General features: G+C 45.2%; 34 non-coding genes across 34 annotated transcripts; 16 read left to right on the plus strand and 18 right to left on the minus strand.

The window, feature by feature from the left end:
- Nucleotides 1-789: 789 nt before the first annotated feature.
- On the minus strand, nt 790-872 carry trnal-cag (transfer RNA leucine (anticodon CAG)). Its single transcript has one exon. It is a non-coding gene; the product is annotated as a tRNA-Leu (tRNA).
- A 95-nt stretch (nt 873-967) lies between these two features.
- trnam-cau (transfer RNA methionine (anticodon CAU)) lies at nt 968-1,041 on the plus strand. The gene has a single exon. It is a non-coding gene; the product is annotated as a tRNA-Met (tRNA).
- Nucleotides 1,042-1,823: 782 nt separating this feature from the next.
- On the minus strand, nt 1,824-1,906 carry trnal-cag (transfer RNA leucine (anticodon CAG)). Its single transcript has one exon. It is a non-coding gene; the product is annotated as a tRNA-Leu (tRNA).
- Nucleotides 1,907-2,870: 964 nt separating this feature from the next.
- trnal-cag (transfer RNA leucine (anticodon CAG)) lies at nt 2,871-2,953 on the minus strand. Its single transcript has one exon. It is a non-coding gene; the product is annotated as a tRNA-Leu (tRNA).
- Nucleotides 2,954-3,048: 95 nt separating this feature from the next.
- Nucleotides 3,049-3,122, plus strand: trnam-cau (transfer RNA methionine (anticodon CAU)). Its single transcript has one exon. It is a non-coding gene; the product is annotated as a tRNA-Met (tRNA).
- A 782-nt stretch (nt 3,123-3,904) lies between these two features.
- On the minus strand, nt 3,905-3,987 carry trnal-cag (transfer RNA leucine (anticodon CAG)). The gene has a single exon. It is a non-coding gene; the product is annotated as a tRNA-Leu (tRNA).
- A 95-nt stretch (nt 3,988-4,082) lies between these two features.
- Nucleotides 4,083-4,156, plus strand: trnam-cau (transfer RNA methionine (anticodon CAU)). The gene has a single exon. It is a non-coding gene; the product is annotated as a tRNA-Met (tRNA).
- A 795-nt stretch (nt 4,157-4,951) lies between these two features.
- trnal-cag (transfer RNA leucine (anticodon CAG)) lies at nt 4,952-5,034 on the minus strand. Its single transcript has one exon. It is a non-coding gene; the product is annotated as a tRNA-Leu (tRNA).
- Nucleotides 5,035-5,129: 95 nt separating this feature from the next.
- trnam-cau (transfer RNA methionine (anticodon CAU)) lies at nt 5,130-5,203 on the plus strand. Its single transcript has one exon. It is a non-coding gene; the product is annotated as a tRNA-Met (tRNA).
- A 782-nt stretch (nt 5,204-5,985) lies between these two features.
- On the minus strand, nt 5,986-6,068 carry trnal-cag (transfer RNA leucine (anticodon CAG)). The gene has a single exon. It is a non-coding gene; the product is annotated as a tRNA-Leu (tRNA).
- Nucleotides 6,069-6,163: 95 nt separating this feature from the next.
- trnam-cau (transfer RNA methionine (anticodon CAU)) lies at nt 6,164-6,237 on the plus strand. The gene has a single exon. It is a non-coding gene; the product is annotated as a tRNA-Met (tRNA).
- A 782-nt stretch (nt 6,238-7,019) lies between these two features.
- On the minus strand, nt 7,020-7,102 carry trnal-cag (transfer RNA leucine (anticodon CAG)). The gene has a single exon. It is a non-coding gene; the product is annotated as a tRNA-Leu (tRNA).
- A 95-nt stretch (nt 7,103-7,197) lies between these two features.
- Nucleotides 7,198-7,271, plus strand: trnam-cau (transfer RNA methionine (anticodon CAU)). The gene has a single exon. It is a non-coding gene; the product is annotated as a tRNA-Met (tRNA).
- Nucleotides 7,272-8,053: 782 nt separating this feature from the next.
- Nucleotides 8,054-8,136, minus strand: trnal-cag (transfer RNA leucine (anticodon CAG)). The gene has a single exon. It is a non-coding gene; the product is annotated as a tRNA-Leu (tRNA).
- Nucleotides 8,137-9,087: 951 nt separating this feature from the next.
- On the minus strand, nt 9,088-9,170 carry trnal-cag (transfer RNA leucine (anticodon CAG)). Its single transcript has one exon. It is a non-coding gene; the product is annotated as a tRNA-Leu (tRNA).
- Nucleotides 9,171-9,265: 95 nt separating this feature from the next.
- Nucleotides 9,266-9,339, plus strand: trnam-cau (transfer RNA methionine (anticodon CAU)). The gene has a single exon. It is a non-coding gene; the product is annotated as a tRNA-Met (tRNA).
- Nucleotides 9,340-10,121: 782 nt separating this feature from the next.
- Nucleotides 10,122-10,204, minus strand: trnal-cag (transfer RNA leucine (anticodon CAG)). Its single transcript has one exon. It is a non-coding gene; the product is annotated as a tRNA-Leu (tRNA).
- A 95-nt stretch (nt 10,205-10,299) lies between these two features.
- trnam-cau (transfer RNA methionine (anticodon CAU)) lies at nt 10,300-10,373 on the plus strand. The gene has a single exon. It is a non-coding gene; the product is annotated as a tRNA-Met (tRNA).
- Nucleotides 10,374-11,155: 782 nt separating this feature from the next.
- Nucleotides 11,156-11,238, minus strand: trnal-cag (transfer RNA leucine (anticodon CAG)). Its single transcript has one exon. It is a non-coding gene; the product is annotated as a tRNA-Leu (tRNA).
- A 951-nt stretch (nt 11,239-12,189) lies between these two features.
- trnal-cag (transfer RNA leucine (anticodon CAG)) lies at nt 12,190-12,272 on the minus strand. Its single transcript has one exon. It is a non-coding gene; the product is annotated as a tRNA-Leu (tRNA).
- A 964-nt stretch (nt 12,273-13,236) lies between these two features.
- Nucleotides 13,237-13,319, minus strand: trnal-cag (transfer RNA leucine (anticodon CAG)). The gene has a single exon. It is a non-coding gene; the product is annotated as a tRNA-Leu (tRNA).
- Nucleotides 13,320-13,414: 95 nt separating this feature from the next.
- Nucleotides 13,415-13,488, plus strand: trnam-cau (transfer RNA methionine (anticodon CAU)). The gene has a single exon. It is a non-coding gene; the product is annotated as a tRNA-Met (tRNA).
- Nucleotides 13,489-14,270: 782 nt separating this feature from the next.
- trnal-cag (transfer RNA leucine (anticodon CAG)) lies at nt 14,271-14,353 on the minus strand. Its single transcript has one exon. It is a non-coding gene; the product is annotated as a tRNA-Leu (tRNA).
- Nucleotides 14,354-14,448: 95 nt separating this feature from the next.
- On the plus strand, nt 14,449-14,522 carry trnam-cau (transfer RNA methionine (anticodon CAU)). Its single transcript has one exon. It is a non-coding gene; the product is annotated as a tRNA-Met (tRNA).
- A 795-nt stretch (nt 14,523-15,317) lies between these two features.
- On the minus strand, nt 15,318-15,400 carry trnal-cag (transfer RNA leucine (anticodon CAG)). Its single transcript has one exon. It is a non-coding gene; the product is annotated as a tRNA-Leu (tRNA).
- Nucleotides 15,401-15,495: 95 nt separating this feature from the next.
- trnam-cau (transfer RNA methionine (anticodon CAU)) lies at nt 15,496-15,569 on the plus strand. Its single transcript has one exon. It is a non-coding gene; the product is annotated as a tRNA-Met (tRNA).
- Nucleotides 15,570-16,351: 782 nt separating this feature from the next.
- Nucleotides 16,352-16,434, minus strand: trnal-cag (transfer RNA leucine (anticodon CAG)). The gene has a single exon. It is a non-coding gene; the product is annotated as a tRNA-Leu (tRNA).
- A 95-nt stretch (nt 16,435-16,529) lies between these two features.
- trnam-cau (transfer RNA methionine (anticodon CAU)) lies at nt 16,530-16,603 on the plus strand. The gene has a single exon. It is a non-coding gene; the product is annotated as a tRNA-Met (tRNA).
- Nucleotides 16,604-17,563: 960 nt separating this feature from the next.
- Nucleotides 17,564-17,637, plus strand: trnam-cau (transfer RNA methionine (anticodon CAU)). The gene has a single exon. It is a non-coding gene; the product is annotated as a tRNA-Met (tRNA).
- Nucleotides 17,638-18,597: 960 nt separating this feature from the next.
- trnam-cau (transfer RNA methionine (anticodon CAU)) lies at nt 18,598-18,671 on the plus strand. The gene has a single exon. It is a non-coding gene; the product is annotated as a tRNA-Met (tRNA).
- Nucleotides 18,672-19,453: 782 nt separating this feature from the next.
- On the minus strand, nt 19,454-19,536 carry trnal-cag (transfer RNA leucine (anticodon CAG)). The gene has a single exon. It is a non-coding gene; the product is annotated as a tRNA-Leu (tRNA).
- A 951-nt stretch (nt 19,537-20,487) lies between these two features.
- On the minus strand, nt 20,488-20,570 carry trnal-cag (transfer RNA leucine (anticodon CAG)). The gene has a single exon. It is a non-coding gene; the product is annotated as a tRNA-Leu (tRNA).
- Nucleotides 20,571-21,699: 1,129 nt separating this feature from the next.
- trnam-cau (transfer RNA methionine (anticodon CAU)) lies at nt 21,700-21,773 on the plus strand. The gene has a single exon. It is a non-coding gene; the product is annotated as a tRNA-Met (tRNA).
- A 960-nt stretch (nt 21,774-22,733) lies between these two features.
- On the plus strand, nt 22,734-22,807 carry trnam-cau (transfer RNA methionine (anticodon CAU)). Its single transcript has one exon. It is a non-coding gene; the product is annotated as a tRNA-Met (tRNA).
- Nucleotides 22,808-23,445: the final 638 nt, after the last annotated feature.

Below are 23,445 nucleotides of genomic sequence, written 5' to 3' on the forward strand. Positions count from 1 at the left end.
TGCTTTTTGGCACACAAGAGCGTTTAGGCAAAATAGCGGGTTTCTTCATACCCTTTTGTGTGATTGTCCATTCCTTCATGAGCAATGCGATTGAAATCCAGTCATTTTGTAGGGCAGATGTTGAATAAATGCAGAAATAGTATTCCTCTCATATTAACCTAAACTGGGGCAATGTCACTACAATGTTTTGTTCAGTCTGAACATAATTCTTTCATTCTCATGACGTTTCTTGTCAGTAGTGATGTAATGTTTCGCTTGACATGCCATGAATCTCATTCCATGACATTCCATCCCACAGCCCATAAACCCATGACATGTCATTCCAAGAGATTTCCAGGAATTCCTTGCCATGAAATTCTACTGCACCCCCAAAATTTCAGTCCATGACATCACAGTCAAACTCCAAGAATCCCATTGCATCCCTCCAAAGAAACCCCAAACAAAACATGAATACCCTTTCATAAACAAGTTCTCATTCCGGTAAACATCACAACATGTTATTCCATTGAATGCTATTCTATAAAACATGTCCAATTTCATGAAATGTCAGGACATGACATTCCCTGGAAACTGCATGAAAATTCCACAGAATCCCATACATGGCACAAAAGTGTTACTTTAAAGTTCATGCGATGCCGGTGGTCAGAGGTACCGTAGTGTTCCATTGGCTCTGACATGAACTGAATTGCAGTGCTTCGTCAATATTAGTGTGTCACTGGGTCATAATCTCTCATAAACTTGCCAGAGGGTTAAAGAGTCTACCTGGAGCCCGCAACCAAAGGTTAGGTCTGTCAGAAGTGGGATTCGAACCCACGCCTCCAGGGGAGACTGCGACCTGAACGTAGCGCCTTAGACCGCTCGGCCATCCTGACATGACAGCTCACGATGAGCAGCGTGTTTGGAGCTGCACCGAATGGCAGATGATCCAGAAGCTAGTGCTCCACCACTCACACTGGCCACAGCACATGCCTCGTTGGCGCAGTTAGGCAGCGCGTCAGTCTCATAATCTGAAGGTCGTGAGTTTGAGCCTCACACGGGGCAGAGTGGTGCTTTTTGGCACACAAGAGCGTTTAGGCAAAAGAGCGGGTTTCTTCATACCCTTTTGTGTGATTGTCCATTCCTTCATGAGCAATGCGATTGAAATCCAGTCATTTTGTAGGGCAGATGTTGAATAAATGCAGAAATAGTATTCCTCTCATATTCACCTAAACTGGGGCAGTGTCACTACAATGTTTTGTTCAGTCTGAACATAATTCTTTCATTCTCATGACGTTTCTTGTCAGTAGTGATGTAATGTTTCGCTTGACATGCCATGAATCTCATTCCATGACATTCCATCCCACAGCCCATAAACCCATGACATGTCATTCCAAGAGATTTCCAGGAATTCCTTGCCATGAAATTCTACTGCACCCCCAAAATTTCAGTCCATGACATCACAGTCAAACTCCAAGAATCCCATTGCATCCCTCCAAAGAAACCCCAAACAAAACATGAATACCCTTTCATAAACAAGTTCTCATTCCGGTAAACATCACAACATGTTATTCCATTGAATGCTATTCTATAAAACATGTCCAATTTCATGAAATATCAGGACATGACATTCCCTGGAAACTGCATGAAAATTCCACAGAATCCCATACATGGCACAAAAGTGTTACTTTAAAGTTCATGCGATGCCGGTGGTCAGAGGTACCGTAGTGTTCCATTGGCTCTGACATGAACTGAATTGCAGTGCTTCGTCAATATTAGCGTGTTACTGGGTCAACTTGCCAGAGGGTTAAAGAGTCTACCTGGAGCCCGCAACCAAAGGTTGGGTCTGTCAGAAGTGGGATTCGAACCTACGCCTCCAGGGGAGACTGCGACCTGAACGCAGCGCCTTAGACCGCTCGGCCATCCTGACATGAAAGCTCACGGTGAGCAGCGTGTTTGGAGCTGCACCGAATGGCAGATGATCCAGAAGCTAGTGCTCCACCACTCACACTGGCCACAGCACATGCCTCGTTGGCGCAGTTAGGCAGCGCGGCAGTCTCATAATCTGAAGGTCGTGAGTTCGAGCCTCACATGGGGCAGAGTGGTGCTTTTTGGCACACAAGAGCGTTTAGGCAAAATAGCGGGTTTCTTCATACCCTTTTGTGTGATTGTCCATTCCTTCATGAGCAATGCGATTGAAATCCAGTCATTTTGTAGGGCAGATGTTGAATAAATGCAGAAATAGTATTCCTCTCATATTAACCTAAACTGGGGCAATGTCACTACAATGTTTTGTTCAGTCTGAACATAATTCTTTCATTCTCATGACGTTTCTTGTCAGTAGTGATGTAATGTTTCGCTTGACATGCCATGAATCTCATTCCATGACATTCCATCCCACAGCCCATAAACCCATGACATGTCATTCCAAGAGATTTCCAGGAATTCCTTGCCATGAAATTCTACTGCACCCCCAAAATTTCAGTCCATGACATCACAGTCAAACTCCAAGAATCCCATTGCATCCCTCCAAAGAAACCCCAAACAAAACATGAATACCCTTTCATAAACAAGTTCTCATTCCGGTAAACATCACAACATGTTATTCCATTGAATGCTATTCTATAAAACATGTCCAATTTCATGAAATGTCAGGACATGACATTCCCTGGAAACTGCATGAAAATTCCACAGAATCCCATACATGGCACAAAAGTGTTACTTTAAAGTTCATGCGATGCCGGTGGTCAGAGGTACCGTAGTGTTCCATTGGCTCTGACATGAACTGAATTGCAGTGCTTCGTCAATATTAGTGTGTCACTGGGTCATAATCTCTCATAAACTTGCCAGAGGGTTAAAGAGTCTACCTGGAGCCCGCAACCAAAGGTTAGGTCTGTCAGAAGTGGGATTCGAACCCACGCCTCCAGGGGAGACTGCGACCTGAACGCAGCGCCTTAGACCGCTCGGCCATCCTGACATGACAGCTCACGGTGAGCAGCGTGTTTGGAGCTGCACCGAATGGCAGATGATCCAGAAGCTAGTGCTCCACCACTCACACTGGCCACAGCACATGCCTCGTTGGCGCAGTTAGGCAGCGCGTCAGTCTCATAATCTGAAGGTCGTGAGTTCGAGCCTCACACGGGGCAGAGTGGTGCTTTTTGGCACACAAGAGCGTTTAGGCAAAAGAGCGGGTTTCTTCATACCCTTTTGTGTGATTGTCCATTCCTTCATGAGCAATGCGATTGAAATCCAGTCATTTTGTAGGGCAGATGTTGAATAAATGCAGAAATAGTATTCCTCTCATATTCACCTAAACTGGGGCAGTGTCACTACAATGTTTTGTTCAGTCTGAACATAATTCTTTCATTCTCATGATGTTTCTTGTCAGTAGTGATGTAATGTTTCGCTTGACATGCCATGAATCTCATTCCATGACATTCCATCCCACAGCCCATAAACCCATGACATGTCATTCCAAGAGATTTCCAGGAATTCCTTGCCATGAAATTCTACTGCACCCCCAAAATTTCAGTCCATGACATCACAGTCAAACTCCAAGAATCCCATTGCATCCCTCCAAAGAAACCCCAAACAAAACATGAATACCCTTTCATAAACAAGTTCTCATTCCGGTAAACATCACAACATGTTATTCCATTGAATGCTATTCTATAAAACATGTCCAATTTCATGAAATATCAGGACATGACATTCCCTGGAAACTGCATGAAAATTCCACAGAATCCCATACATGGCACAAAAGTGTTACTTTAAAGTTCATGCGATGCCGGTGGTCAGAGGTACCGTAGTGTTCCATTGGCTCTGACATGAACTGAATTGCAGTGCTTCGTCAATATTAGCGTGTTACTGGGTCAACTTGCCAGAGGGTTAAAGAGTCTACCTGGAGCCCGCAACCAAAGGTTGGGTCTGTCAGAAGTGGGATTCGAACCCACGCCTCCAGGGGAGACTGCGACCTGAACGCAGCGCCTTAGACCGCTCGGCCATCCTGACATGACAGCGCATGGTGAGCAGTGTGTTTGGAGCTGCACCGAATGGCAGATGATCCAGAAGCTAGTGCTCCACCACTCACACTGGCCACAGCACATGCCTCGTTGGCGCAGTTAGGCAGCGCGTCAGTCTCATAATCTGAAGGTCGTGAGTTCGAGCCTCACACGGGGCAGGGTTGTGCTTTTTAGCACACAAGAGCGTTTGGGCAAAAGAGCGGGTTTCTTCATACCCTTTGGTGTGATTGTCCATTCCTTCATGAGCAATGCGATTGAAATCCAGTCATTTTGTAGGGCAGATGTTGAATAAATGCAGTAATAGTATTCCTCTCATATTCACCTAAAATGGGGCAGTGTCACTACAATGTTTTGTTCAGTCTGAACATAATTCTTTCATTCTCATGACGTTTCTTGTCAGTAGTGATGTAATGTTTCGCTTGACATGCCATGAATCTCATTCCATGACATTCCATCCCACAGCCCATAAACCCATGACATGTCATTCCAAGAGATTTCCAGGAATTCCTTGCAATGAAATTCTACTGCACCCCCAAAATTTCAGTCCATGACATCACAGTCAAACTCCAAGAATCCCATTGCATCCCTCCAAAGAAACCCCAAACAAAACATGAATACCCTTTCATAAACAAGTTCTCATTCCGGTAAACATCACAACATGGTATTCCATTGAATGCTATTCTATAAAACATGTCCAATTTCATGAAATGTCAGGACATGACATTCCCTGGAAACTGCATGAAAATTCCACAGAATCCCATACATGGCGCAAAAATGTTACTTTAAAGTTCATGCGATGCCGGTGGTCAGAGGTACCGTAGTGTTCCATTGGCTCTGACATGAACTGAATTGCAGTGCTTCGTCAATATTAGTGTGTCACTGGGTCATAATCTCTCATAAACTTGCCAGAGGGTTAAAGAGTCTACCTGGAGCCCGCAACCAAAGGTTAGGTCTGTCAGAAGTGGGATTCGAACCCACGCCTCCAGGGGAGACTGCGACCTGAACGCAGCGCCTTAGACCGCTCGGCCATCCTGACATGACAGCTCACGGTGAGCAGCGTGTTTGGAGCTGCACCGAATGGCAGATGATCCAGAAGCTAGTGCTCCACCACTCACACTGGCCACAGCACATGCCTCGTTGGCGCAGTTAGGCAGCGCGTCAGTCTCATAATCTGAAGGTCGTGAGTTCGAGCCTCACACGGGGCAGAGTGGTGCTTTTTGGCACACAAGAGCGTTTAGGCAAAAGAGCGGGTTTCTTCATACCCTTTTGTGTGATTGTCCATTCCTTCATGAGCAATGCGATTGAAATCCAGTCATTTTGTAGGGCAGATGTTGAATAAATGCAGAAATAGTATTCCTCTCATATTCACCTAAACTGGGGCAGTGTCACTACAATGTTTTGTTCAGTCTGAACATAATTCTTTCATTCTCATGACGTTTCTTGTCAGTAGTGATGTAATGTTTCGCTTGACATGCCATGAATCTCATTCCATGACATTCCATCCCACAGCCCATAAACCCATGACATGTCATTCCAAGAGATTTCCAGGAATTCCTTGCCATGAAATTCTACTGCACCCCCAAAATTTCAGTCCATGACATCACAGTCAAACTCCAAGAATCCCATTGCATCCCTCCAAAGAAACCCCAAACAAAACATGAATACCCTTTCATAAACAAGTTCTCATTCCGGTAAACATCACAACATGTTATTCCATTGAATGCTATTCTATAAAACATGTCCAATTTCATGAAATATCAGGACATGACATTCCCTGGAAACTGCATGAAAATTCCACAGAATCCCATACATGGCACAAAAGTGTTACTTTAAAGTTCATGCGATGCCGGTGGTCAGAGGTACCGTAGTGTTCCATTGGCTCTGACATGAACTGAATTGCAGTGCTTCGTCAATATTAGCGTGTTACTGGGTCAACTTGCCAGAGGGTTAAAGAGTCTACCTGGAGCCCGCAACCAAAGGTTGGGTCTGTCAGAAGTGGGATTCGAACCCACGCCTCCAGGGGAGACTGTGACCTGAACGCAGCGCCTTAGACCGCTCGGCCATCCTGACATGACAGCGCATGGTGAGCAGTGTGTTTGGAGCTGCACCGAATGGCAGATGATCCAGAAGCTAGTGCTCCACCACTCACACTGGCCACAGCACATGCCTCGTTGGCGCAGTTAGGCAGCGCGTCAGTCTCATAATCTGAAGGTCGTGAGTTCGAGCCTCACACGGGGCAGGGTTGTGCTTTTTAGCACACAAGAGCGTTTAGGCAAAAGAGCGGGTTTCTTCATACCCTTTTGTGTGATTGTCCATTCCTTCATGAGCAATGCGATTGAATTCCAGTCATTTTGTAGGGCAGATGTTGAATAAATGCAGTAATAGTATTCCTCTCATATTCACCTAAAATGGGGCAGTGTCACTACAATGTTTTGTTCAGTCTGAACATAATTCTTTCATTCTCATGACGTTTCTTGTCAGTAGTGATGTAATGTTTCGCTTGACATGCCATGAATCTCATTCCATGACATTCCATCCCACAGCCCATAAACCCATGACATGTCATTCCAAGAGATTTCCAGGAATTCCTTGCAATGAAATTCTACTGCACCCCCAAAATTTCAGTCCATGACATCACAGTCAAACTCCAAGAATCCCATTGCATCCCTCCAAAGAAACCCCAAACAAAACATGAATACCCTTTCATAAACAAGTTCTCATTCCGGTAAACATCACAACATGGTATTCCATTGAATGCTATTCTATAAAACATGTCCAATTTCATGAAATGTCAGGACATGACATTCCCTGGAAACTGCATGGAAATTCCACAGAATCCCATACATGGCACAAAAGTGTTACTTTAAAGTTCATGCGATGCCGGTGGTCAGAGGTACCGTAGTGTTCCATTGGCTCTGACATGAACTGAATTGCAGTGCTTCGTCAATATTAGCGTGTTACTGGGTCAACTTGCCAGAGGGTTAAAGAGTCTACCTGGAGCCCGCAACCAAAGGTTGGGGCTGTCAGAAGTGGGATTCGAACCCACGCCTCCAGGGGAGACTGCGACCTGAACGCAGCGCCTTAGACCGCTCGGCCATCCTGACATGACAGCGCATGGTGAGCAGTGTGTTTGGAGCTGCACCGAATGGCAGATGATCCAGAAGCTAGTGCTCCACCACTCACACTGGCCACAGCACATGCCTCGTTGGCGCAGTTAGGCAGCGCGTCAGTCTCATAATCTGAAGGTCGTGAGTTCGAGCCTCACACGGGGCAGGGTTGTGCTTTTTAGCACACAAGAGCGTTTAGACAAAAGAGCGGGTTTCTTCATACCCTTTTGTGTGATTGTCCATTCCTTCATGAGCAATGCGATTGAATTCCAGTCATTTTGTAGGGCAGATGTTGAATAAATGCAGTAATAGTATTCCTCTCATATTCACCTAAAATGGGGCAGTGTCACTACAATGTTTTGTTCAGTCTGAACATAATTCTTTCATTCTCATGACGTTTCTTGTCAGTAGTGATGTAATGTTTCGCTTGACATGCCATGAATCTCATTCCATGACATTCCATCCCACAGCCCATAAACCCATGACATGTCATTCCAAGAGATTTCCAGGAATTCCTTGCAATGAAATTCTACTGCACCCCCAAAATTTCAGTCCATGACATCACAGTCAAACTCCAAGAATCCCATTGCATCCCTCCAAAGAAACCCCAAACAAAACATGAATACCCTTTCATAAACAAGTTCTCATTCCGGTAAACATCACAACATGGTATTCCATTGAATGCTATTCTATAAAACATGTCCAATTTCATGAAATGTCAGGACATGACATTCCCTGGAAACTGCATGGAAATTCCACAGAATCCCATACATGGCACAAAAGTGTTACTTTAAAGTTCATACGATGCCGGTGGTCAGAGGTACCGTAGTGTTCCATTGGCTCTGACATGAACTGAAATGCAGTGCTTCGTCAATATTAGTGTGTTACTGGGTCAACTTGCCAGAGGGTTAAAGACTCTACCTGGAGCCCGCAACCAAAGGTTAGGTCTGTCAGAAGTGGGATTCGAACCTACGCCTCCAGGGGAGACTGCGACCTGAACGCAGCGCCTTAGACCGCTCGGCCATCCTGACATGAAAGCTCACGGTGAGCAGCGTGTTTGGAGCTGCACCGAATGGCAGATGATCCAGAAGCTAGTGCTCCACCACTCACACTGGCCACAGCACATGCCTCGTTGGCGCAGTTAGGCAGCGCGGCAGTCTCATAATCTGAAGGTCGTGAGTTCGAGCCTCACATGGGGCAGAGTGGTGCTTTTTGGCACACAAGAGCGTTTAGGCAAAATAGCGGGTTTCTTCATACCCTTTTGTGTGATTGTCCATTCCTTCATGAGCAATGCGATTGAAATCCAGTCATTTTGTAGGGCAGATGTTGAATAAATGCAGAAATAGTATTCCTCTCATATTCACCTAAACTGGGGCAGTGTCACTACAATGTTTTGTTCAGTCTGAACATAATTCTTTCATTCTCATGACGTTTCTTGTCAGTAGTGATGTAATGTTTCGCTTGACATGCCATGAATCTCATTCCATGACATTCCATCCCACAGCCCATAAACCCATGACATGTCATTCCAAGAGATTTCCAGGAATTCCTTGCCATGAAATTCTACTGCACCCCCAAAATTTCAGTCCATGACATCACAGTCAAACTCCAAGAATCCCATTGCATCCCTCCAAAGAAACCCCAAACAAAACATGAATACCCTTTCATAAACAAGTTCTCATTCCGGTAAACATCACAACATGTTATTCCATTGAATGCTATTCTATAAAACATGTCCAATTTCATGAAATATCAGGACATGACATTCCCTGGAAACTGCATGAAAATTCCACAGAATCCCATACATGGCACAAAAGTGTTACTTTAAAGTTCATGCGATGCCGGTGGTCAGAGGTACCGTAGTGTTCCATTGGCTCTGACATGAACTGAATTGCAGTGCTTCGTCAATATTAGCGTGTTACTGGGTCAACTTGCCAGAGGGTTAAAGAGTCTACCTGGAGCCCGCAACCAAAGGTTGGGTCTGTCAGAAGTGGGATTCGAACCCACGCCTCCAGGGGAGACTGTGACCTGAACGCAGCGCCTTAGACCGCTCGGCCATCCTGACATGACAGCGCATGGTGAGCAGTGTGTTTGGAGCTGCACCGAATGGCAGATGATCCAGAAGCTAGTGCTCCACCACTCACACTGGCCACAGCACATGCCTCGTTGGCGCAGTTAGGCAGCGCGTCAGTCTCATAATCTGAAGGTCGTGAGTTCGAGCCTCACACGGGGCAGGGTTGTGCTTTTTAGCACACAAGAGCGTTTAGGCAAAAGAGCGGGTTTCTTCATACCCTTTTGTGTGATTGTCCATTCCTTCATGAGCAATGCGATTGAATTCCAGTCATTTTGTAGGGCAGATGTTGAATAAATGCAGTAATAGTATTCCTCTCATATTCACCTAAAATGGGGCAGTGTCACTACAATGTTTTGTTCAGTCTGAACATAATTCTTTCATTCTCATGACGTTTCTTGTCAGTAGTGATGTAATGTTTCGCTTGACATGCCATGAATCTCATTCCATGACATTCCATCCCACAGCCCATAAACCCATGACATGTCATTCCAAGAGATTTCCAGGAATTCCTTGCAATGAAATTCTACTGCACCCCCAAAATTTCAGTCCATGACATCACAGTCAAACTCCAAGAATCCCATTGCATCCCTCCAAAGAAACCCCAAACAAAACATGAATACCCTTTCATAAACAAGTTCTCATTCCGGTAAACATCACAACATGGTATTCCATTGAATGCTATTCTATAAAACATGTCCAATTTCATGAAATGTCAGGACATGACATTCCCTGGAAACTGCATGGAAATTCCACAGAATCCCATACATGGCACAAAAGTGTTACTTTAAAGTTCATGCGATGCCGGTGGTCAGAGGTACCGTAGTGTTCCATTGGCTCTGACATGAACTGAATTGCAGTGCTTCGTCAATATTAGCGTGTTACTGGGTCAACTTGCCAGAGGGTTAAAGAGTCTACCTGGAGCCCGCAACCAAAGGTTGGGGCTGTCAGAAGTGGGATTCGAACCCACGCCTCCAGGGGAGACTGCGACCTGAACGCAGCGCCTTAGACCGCTCGGCCATCCTGACATGACAGCGCATGGTGAGCAGTGTGTTTGGAGCTGCACCGAATGGCAGATGATCCAGAAGCTAGTGCTCCACCACTCACACTGGCCACAGCACATGCCTCGTTGGCGCAGTTAGGCAGCGCGTCAGTCTCATAATCTGAAGGTCGTGAGTTCGAGCCTCACACGGGGCAGGGTTGTGCTTTTTAGCACACAAGAGCGTTTAGACAAAAGAGCGGGTTTCTTCATACCCTTTTGTGTGATTGTCCATTCCTTCATGAGCAATGCGATTGAATTCCAGTCATTTTGTAGGGCAGATGTTGAATAAATGCAGTAATAGTATTCCTCTCATATTCACCTAAAATGGGGCAGTGTCACTACAATGTTTTGTTCAGTCTGAACATAATTCTTTCATTCTCATGACGTTTCTTGTCAGTAGTGATGTAATGTTTCGCTTGACATGCCATGAATCTCATTCCATGACATTCCATCCCACAGCCCATAAACCCATGACATGTCATTCCAAGAGATTTCCAGGAATTCCTTGCAATGAAATTCTACTGCACCCCCAAAATTTCAGTCCATGACATCACAGTCAAACTCCAAGAATCCCATTGCATCCCTCCAAAGAAACCCCAAACAAAACATGAATACCCTTTCATAAACAAGTTCTCATTCCGGTAAACATCACAACATGGTATTCCATTGAATGCTATTCTATAAAACATGTCCAATTTCATGAAATGTCAGGACATGACATTCCCTGGAAACTGCATGGAAATTCCACAGAATCCCATACATGGCACAAAAGTGTTACTTTAAAGTTCATACGATGCCGGTGGTCAGAGGTACCGTAGTGTTCCATTGGCTCTGACATGAACTGAAATGCAGTGCTTCGTCAATATTAGTGTGTTACTGGGTCAACTTGCCAGAGGGTTAAAGACTCTACCTGGAGCCCGCAACCAAAGGTTAGGTCTGTCAGAAGTGGGATTCGAACCTACGCCTCCAGGGGAGACTGCGACCTGAACGCAGCGCCTTAGACCGCTCGGCCATCCTGACATGAAAGCTCACGGTGAGCAGCGTGTTTGGAGCTGCACCGAATGGCAGATGATCCAGAAGCTAGTGCTCCACCACTCACACTGGCCACAGCACATGCCTCGTTGGCGCAGTTAGGCAGCGCGGCAGTCTCATAATCTGAAGGTCGTGAGTTCGAGCCTCACATGGGGCAGAGTGGTGCTTTTTGGCACACAAGAGCGTTTAGGCAAAATAGCGGGTTTCTTCATACCCTTTTGTGTGATTGTCCATTCCTTCATGAGCAATGCGATTGAAATCCAGTCATTTTGTAGGGCAGATGTTGAATAAATGCAGAAATAGTATTCCTCTCATATTAACCTAAACTGGGGCAGTGTCACTACAATGTTTTGTTCAGTCTGAACATAATTCTTTCATTCTCATGACGTTTCTTGTCAGTAGTGATGTAATGTTTCGCTTGACATGCCATGAATCTCATTCCATGACATTCCATCCCACAGCCCATAAACCCATGACATGTCATTCCAAGAGATTTCCAGGAATTCCTTGCCATGAAATTCTACTGCACCCCCAAAATTTCAGTCCATGACATCACAGTCAAACTCCAAGAATCCCATTGCATCCCTCCAAAGAAACCCCAAACAAAACATGAATACCCTTTCATAAACAAGTTCTCATTCCGGTAAACATCACAACATGTTATTCCATTGAATGCTATTCTATAAAACATGTCCAATTTCATGAAATGTCAGGACATGACATTCCCTGGAAACTGCATGAAAATTCCACAGAATCCCATACATGGCACAAAAGTGTTACTTTAAAGTTCATGCGATGCCGGTGGTCAGAGGTACCGTAGTGTTCCATTGGCTCTGACATGAACTGAAATGCAGTGCTTCGTCAATATTAGTGTGTTACTGGGTCAACTTGCCAGAGGGTTAAAGACTCTACCTGGAGCCCGCAACCAAAGGTTAGGTCTGTCAGAAGTGGGATTCGAACCTACGCCTCCAGGGGAGACTGCGACCTGAACGCAGCGCCTTAGACCGCTCGGCCATCCTGACATGAAAGCTCACGGTGAGCAGCGTGTTTGGAGCTGCACCGAATGGCAGATGATCCAGAAGCTAGTGCTCCACCACTCACACTGGCCACAGCACATGCCTCGTTGGCGCAGTTAGGCAGCGCGGCAGTCTCATAATCTGAAGGTCGTGAGTTCGAGCCTCACATGGGGCAGAGTGGTGCTTTTTGGCACACAAGAGCGTTTAGGCAAAATAGCGGGTTTCTTCATACCCTTTTGTGTGATTGTCCATTCCTTCATGAGCAATGCGATTGAAATCCAGTCATTTTGTAGGGCAGATGTTGAATAAATGCAGAAATAGTATTCCTCTCATATTAACCTAAACTGGGGCAGTGTCACTACAATGTTTTGTTCAGTCTGAACATAATTCTTTCATTCTCATGACGTTTCTTGTCAGTAGTGATGTAATGTTTCGCTTGACATGCCATGAATCTCATTCCATGACATTCCATCCCACAGCCCATAAACCCATGACATGTCATTCCAAGAGATTTCCAGGAATTCCTTGCCATGAAATTCTACTGCACCCCCAAAATTTCAGTCCATGACATCACAGTCAAACTCCAAGAATCCCATTGCATCCCTCCAAAGAAACCCCAAACAAAACATGAATACCCTTTCATAAACAAGTTCTCATTCCGGTAAACATCACAACATGTTATTCCATTGAATGCTATTCTATAAAACATGTCCAATTTCATGAAATGTCAGGACATGACATTCCCTGGAAACTGCATGAAAATTCCACAGAATCCCATACATGGCACAAAAGTGTTACTTTAAAGTTCATGCGATGCCGGTGGTCAGAGGTACCGTAGTGTTCCATTGGCTCTGACATGAACTGAATTGCAGTGCTTCGTCAATATTAGTGTGTCACTGGGTCATAATCTCTCATAAACTTGCCAGAGGGTTAAAGAGTCTACCTGGAGCCCGCAACCAAAGGTTAGGTCTGTCAGAAGTGGGATTCGAACCCACGCCTCCAGGGGAGACTGCGACCTGAACGCAGCGCCTTAGACCGCTCGGCCATCCTGACATGACAGCTCACGGTGAGCAGCGTGTTTGGAGCTGCACCGAATGGCAGATGATCCAGAAGCTAGTGCTCCACCACTCACACTGGCCACAGCACATGCCTCGTTGGCGCAGTTAGGCAGCGCGTCAGTCTCATAATCTGAAGGTCGTGAGTTCGAGCCTCACACGGGGCAGAGTGGTGCTTTTTGGCACACAAGAGCGTTTAGGCAAAAGAGCGGGTTTCTTCATACCCTTTTGTGTGATTGTCCATTCCTTCATGAGCAATGCGATTGAAATCCAGTCATTTTGTAGGGCAGATGTTGAATAAATGCAGAAATAGTATTCCTCTCATATTCACCTAAACTGGGGCAGTGTCACTACAATGTTTTGTTCAGTCTGAACATAATTCTTTCATTCTCATGACGTTTCTTGTCAGTAGTGATGTAATGTTTCGCTTGACATGCCATGAATCTCATTCCATGACATTCCATCCCACAGCCCATAAACCCATGACATGTCATTCCAAGAGATTTCCAGGAATTCCTTGCCATGAAATTCTACTGCACCCCCAAAATTTCAGTCCATGTTATCACAGTCAAACTCCAAGAATCCCATTGCATCCCTCCAAAGAAACCCCAAACAAAACATGAATACCCTTTCATAAACAAGTTCTCACTCCGGTAAACATCACAACATGTTATTCCATTGAATGCTATTCTATAAAACATGTCCAATTTCATGAAATATCAGGACATGACATTCCCTGGAAACTGCATGAAAATTCCACAGAATCCCATACATGGCACAAAAGTGTTACTTTAAAGTTCATGCGATGCCGGTGGTCAGAGGTACCGTAGTGTTCCATTGGCTCTGACATGAACTGAATTGCAGTGCTTCGTCAATATTAGCGTGTTACTGGGTCAACTTGCCAGAGGGTTAAAGACTCTACCTGGAGCCCGCAACCAAAGGTTAGGTCTGTCAGAAGTGGGATTCGAACCTACGCCTCCAGGGGAGACTGCGACCTGAACGCAGCGCCTTAGACCGCTCGGCCATCCTGACATGAAAGCTCACGGTGAGCAGCGTGTTTGGAGCTGCACCGAATGGCAGATGATCCAGAAGCTAGTGCTCCACCACTCACACTGGCCACAGCACATGCCTCGTTGGCGCAGTTAGGCAGCGCGTCAGTCTCATAATCTGAAGGTCGTGAGTTCGAGCCTCACACGGGGCAGGGTTGTGCTTTTTAGCACACAAGAGCGTTTAGACAAAAGAGCGGGTTTCTTCATACCCTTTTGTGTGATTGTCCATTCCTTCATGAGCAATGCGATTGAAATCCAGTCATTTTGTAGGGCAGATGTTGAATAAATGCAGAAATAGTATTCCTCTCATATTAACCTAAACTGGGGCAGTGTCACTACAATGTTTTGTTCAGTCTGAACATAATTCTTTCATTCTCATGACGTTTCTTGTCAGTAGTGATGTAATGTTTCGCTTGACATGCCATGAATCTCATTCCATGACATTCCATCCCACAGCCCATAAACCCATGACATGTCATTCCAAGAGATTTCCAGGAATTCCTTGCCATGAAATTCTACTGCACCCCCAAAATTTCAGTCCATGACATCACAGTCAAACTCCAAGAATCCCATTGCATCCCTCCAAAGAAACCCCAAACAAAACATGAATACCCTTTCATAAACAAGTTCTCATTCCGGTAAACATCACAACATGTTATTCCATTGAATGCTATTCTATAAAACATGTCCAATTTCATGAAATGTCAGGACATGACATTCCCTGGAAACTGCATGAAAATTCCACAGAATCCCATACATGGCACAAAAGTGTTACTTTAAAGTTCATGCGATGCCGGTGGTCAGAGGTACCGTAGTGTTCCATTGGCTCTGACATGAACTGAATTGCAGTGCTTCGTCAATATTAGTGTGTCACTGGGTCATAATCTCTCATAAACTTGCCAGAGGGTTAAAGAGTCTACCTGGAGCCCGCAACCAAAGGTTAGGTCTGTCAGAAGTGGGATTCGAACCCACGCCTCCAGGGGAGACTGCGACCTGAACGCAGCGCCTTAGACCGCTCGGCCATCCTGACATGACAGCTCACGGTGAGCAGCGTGTTTGGAGCTGCACCGAATGGCAGATGATCCAGAAGCTAGTGCTCCACCACTCACACTGGCCACAGCACATGCCTCGTTGGCGCAGTTAGGCAGCGCGTCAGTCTCATAATCTGAAGGTCGTGAGTTCGAGCCTCACACGGGGCAGAGTGGTGCTTTTTGGCACACAAGAGCGTTTAGGCAAAAGAGCGGGTTTCTTCATACCCTTTTGTGTGATTGTCCATTCCTTCATGAGCAATGCGATTGAAATCCAGTCATTTTGTAGGGCAGATGTTGAATAAATGCAGAAATAGTATTCCTCTCATATTCACCTAAACTGGGGCAGTGTCACTACAATGTTTTGTTCAGTCTGAACATAATTCTTTCATTCTCATGACGTTTCTTGTCAGTAGTGATGTAATGTTTCGCTTGACATGCCATGAATCTCATTCCATGACATTCCATCCCACAGCCCATAAACCCATGACATGTCATTCCAAGAGATTTCCAGGAATTCCTTGCCATGAAATTCTACTGCACCCCCAAAATTTCAGTCCATGACATCACAGTCAAACTCCAAGAATCCCATTGCATCCCTCCAAAGAAACCCCAAACAAAACATGAATACCCTTTCATAAACAAGTTCTCATTCCGGTAAACATCACAACATGTTATTCCATTGAATGCTATTCTATAAAACATGTCCAATTTCATGAAATATCAGGACATGACATTCCCTGGAAACTGCATGAAAATTCCACAGAATCCCATACATGGCACAAAAGTGTTACTTTAAAGTTCATGCGATGCCGGTGGTCAGAGGTACCGTAGTGTTCCATTGGCTCTGACATGAACTGAATTGCAGTGCTTCGTCAATATTAGCGTGTTACTGGGTCAACTTGCCAGAGGGTTAAAGAGTCTACCTGGAGCCCGCAACCAAAGGTTGGGTCTGTCAGAAGTGGGATTCGAACCCACGCCTCCAGGGGAGACTGCGACCTGAACGCAGCGCCTTAGACCGCTCGGCCATCCTGACATGACAGCGCATGGTGAGCAGTGTGTTTGGAGCTGCACCGAATGGCAGATGATCCAGAAGCTAGTGCTCCACCACTCACACTGGCCACAGCACATGCCTCGTTGGCGCAGTTAGGCAGCGCGTCAGTCTCATAATCTGAAGGTCGTGAGTTCGAGCCTCACACGGGGCAGGGTTGTGCTTTTTAGCACACAAGAGCGTTTAGGCAAAAGAGCGGGTTTCTTCATACCCTTTTGTGTGATTGTCCATTCCTTCATGAGCAATGCGATTGAATTCCAGTCATTTTGTAGGGCAGATGTTGAATAAATGCAGTAATAGTATTCCTCTCATATTCACCTAAAATGGGGCAGTGTCACTACAATGTTTTGTTCAGTCTGAACATAATTCTTTCATTCTCATGACGTTTCTTGTCAGTAGTGATGTAATGTTTCGCTTGACATGCCATGAATCTCATTCCATGACATTCCATCCCACAGCCCATAAACCCATGACATGTCATTCCAAGAGATTTCCAGGAATTCCTTGCAATGAAATTCTACTGCACCCCCAAAATTTCAGTCCATGACATCACAGTCAAACTCCAAGAATCCCATTGCATCCCTCCAAAGAAACCCCAAACAAAACATGAATACCCTTTCATAAACAAGTTCTCATTCCGGTAAACATCACAACATGGTATTCCATTGAATGCTATTCTATAAAACATGTCCAATTTCATGAAATGTCAGGACATGACATTCCCTGGAAACTGCATGGAAATTCCACAGAATCCCATACATGGCACAAAAGTGTTACTTTAAAGTTCATACGATGCCGGTGGTCAGAGGTACCGTAGTGTTCCATTGGCTCTGACATGAACTGAAATGCAGTGCTTCGTCAATATTAGTGTGTTACTGGGTCAACTTGCCAGAGGGTTAAAGACTCTACCTGGAGCCCGCAACCAAAGGTTATGTCTGTCAGAAGTGGGATTCGAACCTACGCCTCCAGGGGAGACTGCGACCTGAACTCAGCGCCTTAGACCGCTCGGCCATCCTGACATGAAAGCTCACGGTGAGCAGCGTGTTTGGAGCTGCACCGAATGGCAGATGATCCAGAAGCTAGTGCTCCACCACTCACACTGGCCACAGCACATGCCTCGTTGGCGCAGTTAGGCAGCGCGTCAGTCTCATAATCTGAAGGTCGTGAGTTCGAGCCTCACACGGGGCAGAGTGGTGCTTTTTGGCACACAAGAGCGTTTAGGCAAAAGAGCGGGTTTCTTCATACCCTTTTGTGTGATTGTCCATTCCTTCATGAGCAATGCGATTGAAACCCAGTCATTTTGTAGGGCAGATGTTGAATAAATGCAGTAATAGTATTCCTCTCATATTCACCTAAAATGGGGCAGTGTCACTACAATGTTTTGTTCAGTCTGAACATAATTCTTTCATTCTCATGACGTTTCTTGTCAGTAGAGATGTAATGTTTCGCTTGACATGCCATGAATCTCATTCCATGACATTCCATCCCACAGCCCATAAACCCATGACATGTCATTCCAAGAGATTTCCAGGAATTCCTTGCCATGAAATTCTACTGCACCCCCAAAATTTCAGTCCATGACATCACAGTCAAACTCCAAGAATCCCATTGCATCCCTCCAAAGAAACCCCAAACAAAACATGAATACCCTTTCATAAACAAGTTCTCATTCCGGTAAACATCACAACATGGTATTCCATTGAATGCTATTCTATAAAACATGTCCAATTTCATGAAATGTCAGGACATGACATTCCCTGGAAACTGCATGGAAATTCCACAGAATCCCATACATGGCACAAAAGTGTTACTTTAAAGTTCATACGATGCCGGTGGTCAGAGGTACCGTAGTGTTCCATTGGCTCTGACATGAACTGAAATGCAGTGCTTCGTCAATATTAGTGTGTTACTGGGTCAACTTGCCAGAGGGTTAAAGACTCTACCTGGAGCCCGCAACCAAAGGTTATGTCTGTCAGAAGTGGGATTCGAACCTACGCCTCCAGGGGAGACTGCGACCTGAACTCAGCGCCTTAGACCGCTCGGCCATCCTGACATGAAAGCTCACGGTGAGCAGCGTGTTTGGAGCTGCACCGAATGGCAGATGATCCAGAAGCTAGTGCTCCACCACTCACACTGGCCACAGCACATGCCTCGTTGGCGCAGTTAGGCAGCGCGTCAGTCTCATAATCTGAAGGTCGTGAGTTCGAGCCTCACACGGGGCAGAGTGGTGCTTTTTGGCACACAAGAGCGTTTAGGCAAAAGAGCGGGTTTCTTCATACCCTTTTGTGTGATTGTCCATTCCTTCATGAGCAATGCGATTGAAACCCAGTCATTTTGTAGGGCAGATGTTGAATAAATGCAGTAATAGTATTCCTCTCATATTCACCTAAAATGGGGCAGTGTCACTACAATGTTTTGTTCAGTCTGAACATAATTCTTTCATTCTCATGACGTTTCTTGTCAGTAGAGATGTAATGTTTCGCTTGACATGCCATGAATCTCATTCCATGACATTCCATCCCACAGCCCATAAACCCATGACATGTCATTCCAAGAGATTTCCAGGAATTCCTTGCCATGAAATTCTACTGCACCCCCAAAATTTCAGTCCATGACATCACAGTCAAACTCCAAGAATCCCATTGCATCCCTCCAAAGAAACCCCAAACAAAACATGAATACCCTTTCATAAACAAGTTCTCATTCCGGTAAACATCACAACATGTTATTCCATTGAATGCTATTCTATAAAACATGTCCAATTTCATGAAATGTCAGGACATGACATTCCCTGGAAACTGCATGGAAATTCCACAGAATCCCATACATGGCACAAAAGTGTTACTTTAAAGTTCATACGATGATGGTGGTCAGAGGTACCGTAGTGTTCCATTGGATCTGACATGAACTGAAATGCAGTGCTTCATCAATATTAGTGTGTTACTGGGTCAACTTGCCAGAGGGTTAAAGACTCTACCTGGAGCCCGCAACCAAAGGTTAGGTCTGTCAGAAGTGGGATTCGAACCCACGCCTCCAGGGAAGACTGCGACCTGAACGCAGCGCCTTAGACCGCTCGGCAATCCTGACATGACAGCTCACGGTGAGCAGCGTGTTTGGAGCTGCACCGAATGGCAGATGATCCAGAAGCTAGTGCTTCACCACTCACACTGGCCACAGCACATGCCTCGTTGGCACAGTTAGGCAGCGCGGCAGTCTCATAATCTGAAGGTCGTGAGTTCGAGCCTCACATGGGGCAGAGTGGTGCTTTTTGGCACACAAGAGCGTTTAGGCAAAATAGCGGGTTTCTTCATACCCTTTTGTGTGATTTTCCATTCCTTCATGAGCAATGCGATTGAAATCCAGTCATTTTGTAGGGCAGATGTTGAATAAATGCAGAAATAGTATTCCTCTCATATTAACCTAAACTGGGGCAGTGTCACTACAATGTTTTGTTCAGTCTGAACATAATTCTTTCATTCTCATGACGTTTCTTGTCAGTAGTGATGTAATGTTTCGCTTGACATGCCATGAATCTCATTCCATGACATTCCATCCCACAGCCCATAAACCCATGACATGTCATTCCAAGAGATTTCCAGGAATTCCTTGCCATGAAATTCTACTGCACCCTCAAAATTTCAGTCCATGACATCACAGTCAAACTCCAAGAATCCAATTGCATCCCTCCAAAGAAACCCCAAACAAAACATGAATACCCTTTCATAAACAAGTTCTCATTCCGGTAAACATCACAACATGTTATTCCATTGAATGCTATTCTATAAAACATGTCCAATTTCATGAAATGTCAGGACATGACATTCCCTGGAAACTGCATGAAAATTCCACAGAATCCCATACATGGCACAAAAGTGTTACTTTAAAGTTCATACGATGATGGTGGTCAGAGGTACCGTAGTGTTCCATTGGATCTGACATGAACTGAAATGCAGTGCTTCATCAATATTAGTGTGTTACTGGGTCAACTTGCCAGAGGGTTAAAGACTCTACCTGGAGCCCGCAACCAAAGGTTAGGTCTGTCAGAAGTGGGATTCGAACCCACGCCTCCAGGGAAGACTGCGACCTGAACGCAGCGCCTTAGACCGCTCGGCAATCCTGACATGACAGCTCACGGTGAGCAGCGTGTTTGGAGCTGCACCGAATGGCAGATGATCCAGAAGCTAGTGCTTCACCACTCACACTGGCCACAGCACATGCCTCGTTGGCGCAGTTAGGCAGCGCGGCAGTCTCATAATCTGAAGGTCGTGAGTTCGAGCCTCACATGGGGCAGAGTGGTGCTTTTTGGCACACAAGAGCGTTTAGGCAAAATAGCGGGTTTCTTCATACCCTTTTGTGTGATTTTCCATTCCTTCATGAGCAATGCGATTGAAATCCAGTCATTTTGTAGGGCAGATGTTGAATAAATGCAGAAATAGTATTCCTCTCATATTAACCTAAACTGGGGCAGTGTCACTACAATGTTTTGTTCAGTCTGAACATAATTCTTTCATTCTCATGACGTTTCTTGTCAGTAGTGATGTAATGTTTCGCTTGACATGCCATGAATCTCATTCCATGACATTCCATCCCACAGCCCATAAACCCATGACATGTCATTCCAAGAGATTTCCAGGAATTCCTTGCCATGAAATTCTACTGCACCCTCAAAATTTCAGTCCATGACATCACAGTCAAACTCCAAGAATCCAATTGCATCCCTCCAAAGAAACCCCAAACAAAACATGAATACCCTTTCATAAACAAGTTCTCATTCCGGTAAACATCACAACATGGTATTCCATTGAATGCTATTCTATAAAACATGTCCAATTTCATGAAATGTCAGGACATGACATTCCCTGGAAACTGCATGGAAATTCCACAGAATCCCATACATGGCACAAAAGTGTTACTTTAAAGTTCATACGATGCCGGTGGTCAGAGGTACCGTAGTGTTCCATTGGCTCTGACATGAACTGAAATGCAGTGCTTCGTCAATATTAGTGTGTTACTGGGTCAACTTGCCAGAGGGTTAAAGACTCTACCTGGAGCCCGCAACCAAAGGTTATGTCTGTCAGAAGTGGGATTCGAACCTACGCCTCCAGGGGAGACTGCGACCTGAACTCAGCGCCTTAGACCGCTCGGCCATCCTGACATGAAAGCTCACGGTGAGCAGCGTGTTTGGAGCTGCACCGAATGGCAGATGATCCAGAAGCTAGTGCTCCACCACTCACACTGGCCACAGCACATGCCTCGTTGGCGCAGTTAGGCAGCGCGTCAGTCTCATAATCTGAAGGTCGTGAGTTCGAGCCTCACACGGGGCAGAGTGGTGCTTTTTGGCACACAAGAGCGTTTAGGCAAAAGAGCGGGTTTCTTCATACCCTTTTGTGTGATTGTCCATTCCTTCATGAGCAATGCGATTGAAACCCAGTCATTTTGTAGGGCAGATGTTGAATAAATGCAGTAATAGTATTCCTCTCATATTCACCTAAAATGGGGCAGTGTCACTACAATGTTTTGTTCAGTCTGAACATAATTCTTTCATTCTCATGACGTTTCTTGTCAGTAGAGATGTAATGTTTCGCTTGACATGCCATGAATCTCATTCCATGACATTCCATCCCACAGCCCATAAACCCATGACATGTCATTCCAAGAGATTTCCAGGAATTCCTTGCCATGAAATTCTACTGCACCCCCAAAATTTCAGTCCATGACATCACAGTCAAACTCCAAGAATCCCATTGCATCCCTCCAAAGAAACCCCAAACAAAACATGAATACCCTTTCATAAACAAGTTCTCATTCCGGTAAACATCACAACATGGTATTCCATTGAATGCTATTCTATAAAACATGTCCAATTTCATGAAATGTCAGGACATGACATTCCCTGGAAACTGCATGGAAATTCCACAGAATCCCATACATGGCACAAAAGTGTTACTTTAAAGTTCATACGATGCCGGTGGTCAGAGGTACCGTAGTGTTCCATTGGCTCTGACATGAACTGAAATGCAGTGCTTCGTCAATATTAGTGTGTTACTGGGTCAACTTGCCAGAGGGTTAAAGACTCTACCTGGAGCCCGCAACCAAAGGTTATGTCTGTCAGAAGTGGGATTCGAACCTACGCCTCCAGGGGAGACTGCGACCTGAACTCAGCGCCTTAGACCGCTCGGCCATCCTGACATGAAAGCTCACGGTGAGCAGCGTGTTTGGAGCTGCACCGAATGGCAGATGATCCAGAAGCTAGTGCTCCACCACTCACACTGGCCACAGCACATGCCTCGTTGGCGCAGTTAGGCAGCGCGTCAGTCTCATAATCTGAAGGTCGTGAGTTCGAGCCTCACACGGGGCAGAGTGGTGCTTTTTGGCACACAAGAGCGTTTAGGCAAAAGAGCGGGTTTCTTCATACCCTTTTGTGTGATTGTCCATTCCTTCATGAGCAATGCGATTGAAACCCAGTCATTTTGTAGGGCAGATGTTGAATAAATGCAGTAATAGTATTCCTCTCATATTCACCTAAAATGGGGCAGTGTCACTACAATGTTTTGTTCAGTCTGAACATAATTCTTTCATTCTCATGACGTTTCTTGTCAGTAGAGATGTAATGTTTCGCTTGACATGCCATGAATCTCATTCCATGACATTCCATCCCACAGCCCATAAACCCATGACATGTCATTCCAAGAGATTTCCAGGAATTCCTTGCCATGAAATTCTACTGCACCCCCAAAATTTCAGTCCATGACATCACAGTCAAACTCCAAGAATCCCATTGCATCCCTCCAAAGAAACCCCAAACAAAACATGAATACCCTTTCATAAACAAGTTCTCATTCCGGTAAACATCACAACATGTTATTCCATTGAATGCTATTCTATAAAACATGTCCAATTTCATGAAATGTCAGGACATGACATTCCCTGGAAACTGCATGGAAATTCCACAGAATCCCATACATGGCACAAAAGTGTTACTTTAAAGTTCATACG

Source organism: Pseudorasbora parva, chromosome 20, assembly GCF_024679245.1.
Source record: "Pseudorasbora parva isolate DD20220531a chromosome 20, ASM2467924v1, whole genome shotgun sequence".
Classification (NCBI taxonomy): domain Eukaryota; kingdom Metazoa; phylum Chordata; class Actinopteri; order Cypriniformes; family Gobionidae; genus Pseudorasbora; species Pseudorasbora parva.